We start from the raw sequence: 2,577 nt of genomic DNA, 5'->3' as shown, positions 1-2,577 counted from the left end.
GGGGGTGCACCGCGGCCCTGGGAAGAGGCTTTCGGACAGCACCTTGGGGTTCAGAGAGGGCACCCCAGCTTCGGGGGGAGCCGGGAAGGGCGGTGCACAAAGGCCGATCCCAGCAGCAGTGTCACCAGCAACCACGCCAAGGTCCCCAAGTTTCTCCAAATGTCCAGCCTGCACCTGCAGGTGCGCGAGCTCACCGACAGGCTCGACCGAAGGGACGGGGGTTCCGGTTGTTTCAGGGAGACGAAAATGAGACAAGCCGCTCTGAAACCTGTCAGGAGGCCTCTCGGGGAGCTCAAGCCCTTCCCCCCATTTGCTCATTTCCCAAAAACAAGGTGCCTGGGCTCCATCTGCAGTGCCAGGCCCCGGCTTTGGGCTGGGGGGGGGGGAAGCACACCCACCCCCCACGGCGCCTGGGGAGGCCCAACCCCTCTTTATGCAGACACGGTCGGGACCCCACGCGCAGGCCCTGCCCAGCTGGTCGGGGTCAGTTTTCTTTCCTGGCCATAAATTCTGCAGGCCGCGCTGGCCGGGCTGGGGAGCGGGCGCCGGTCAAACGCTGCACTTAAAAGCACGCTCCACGCCTGAAAGAGGCGGCCCCGACAAAGGCGCCTTGTCCCGGGCGGCAGACCGGACGGCCACCTTCTTTGATTGCTCAACCTTGCTGCCCGCGTGGATGAAATCAGCCCCATTCTCCGGGATCCATCAAACGTGCATTTAAACGGCTTCATTAGCATCTCCCCCTGATCTGTAACCTCCGGGCAAATCGGGGGGTCGCTGGGCCCAGGGCGTGGGGTTTCTATCTGCTCAACGTCTAAACCGTCTTGACAAAGTTTCTTTTAAAATTTACTTCCTTTGTTCCGTTTTCGTCTTCTGTGAAGGTCTTTGGGGGCCAATATACTCCGGGATGACTTGGGGACAAAAATCCCGTCTGGCCCAGACAGTAAATCTTGCTTCCATTCAGACGGGTTAAATACAGGCTTTATGTCCATTGTCACGGGCTCTCCAACAGCCCCTGCGCTTTTAAGGGCTTCCTGCAATAAATTAGGCCCTTTCCGCGAGCAGGAGAAGGGACGGGCCTGGCGCAGGCCGAGCGGGCTGGCCAGAGGCTGCCGGGGGACCGCGACTGGATCCTGGGCTCCAGTGACCTCCAGATGTGCGGGATGGGGGAGCGGAAATTTTGTCTCCTTAAAACAACTGGAACCCCCGTCCCTTCAGTCGAGGCTGTCGGTGAGCTCGTGCGCCCGCAGGTGCAGGCTGGACATTTGGAGAAACTTGGGGACCTCAGTGTGGCTGCTGGTGACACTGCTGCTGGGATGGGCCTTCATGAACTGCCCTTCCCAGCTACCCCCGACGCTGGGGCACCCTCTCTGAACCCCAAGGCAGTAGCCACACCCCCTGCTGTCCAAGAGCCTCTCCCCAGGACCCTGTTGCACCCCCTTTGCGGCTGAGCCCCAGGTTTTCCAGCATGGAGCTGGCCCGCTCGTGGGTCTCCTGGGTCCACAGGCAGCTGCTGGCACTGGGCCCGCGTAGCCATGCGCCTCCGCCCTGCTCACATGACCCCCGGCACAAGGGTCCACCTGCCCCCACACTCAGGCCCTTGCAGCTCGGCCCCTGGGCCCCGGGGTGGCGGGCATCTTCCACGTTGCACCTTAGCTCCGTCCCCTCTCATGCCCCAACCTCTGCCCAGGCTGGTCCTTCAAGGTGGAGGCTCTGGGCGGCCCCCACGGCCCCGGGAGCTGGAGAGACACACACAGCCCCCATCCTTCGGCCCCCCCAACAGAGTGGGGCTCTCTGGGAGTGCCCCCAAGGGCCTGTTTCCAGCTGTCTGGATGATTCTTATGAGCACGGAGGTGGGGGGCACTGGCCTGGAAACCCCGTCCCCCATCCTTGCCTAGCTGGCTCCTTTCAGCCTCCATTTCCCAGCTCCAAAGCAGAGGCTGGGAGCCGTCCCTAGGTATGCCGTCCTGCGTTCCCTGGACTTGCCTTCCTGGCCTCCTCGGCTGGCGTGGAAGCGCCCTGAAGGCAGGGCTCCCATCAGAATCCCTAGGCTTAGGCTCCTATTAACACCCAAAAAATGCTCGGGGAATAATCAGCAGGATCTCTCCCTGTGCACCGAGAGCCCTCCCTCATACCCCCAGATCTCCATGTGCTGAAACCCACTCCCCTTTTGAGGCCTGATTTGCCCCAGGCCTGGCTTTGAGCCCCCGTGGCTCACGGTCGCGCCCCGGGAGGCTGGTCCATGGCCTCCTGGTTTAAGCATCTTTGCTGCCCTGGCCACAGCTGCCCCGTCCATCCCCGGAGCCCAGTGCAGCACATCACCGTCACCACGCCCCCACCAAGTGGGCTCTTCTGTTACCTCACTTTCCGGACGAAGGAAGTCCTGGAGAGTAAAGACTTGCCCGAGACCCACCAGCTGGATGTGGAGGTGTCAGCATTCGAACGCAGGCCCTGCGCCTCCAGAGCCCACGCCCCTCGTTACCCCTGACTGCTGCCTGACTCTCTGCCCTGCCCGTGGGGGTTCTCCCCGGACTTTGGCCCTGCCAAGGTTTAAGTCTTGTTTGCGAGAGACAGAAAGCC

The sequence above is a fragment of the Tamandua tetradactyla genome, chromosome 9 (assembly GCF_023851605.1).
Source record: "Tamandua tetradactyla isolate mTamTet1 chromosome 9, mTamTet1.pri, whole genome shotgun sequence".
Lineage (NCBI taxonomy): Eukaryota > Metazoa > Chordata > Mammalia > Pilosa > Myrmecophagidae > Tamandua > Tamandua tetradactyla.
This window is presented reverse-complemented; position numbering follows the sequence as displayed.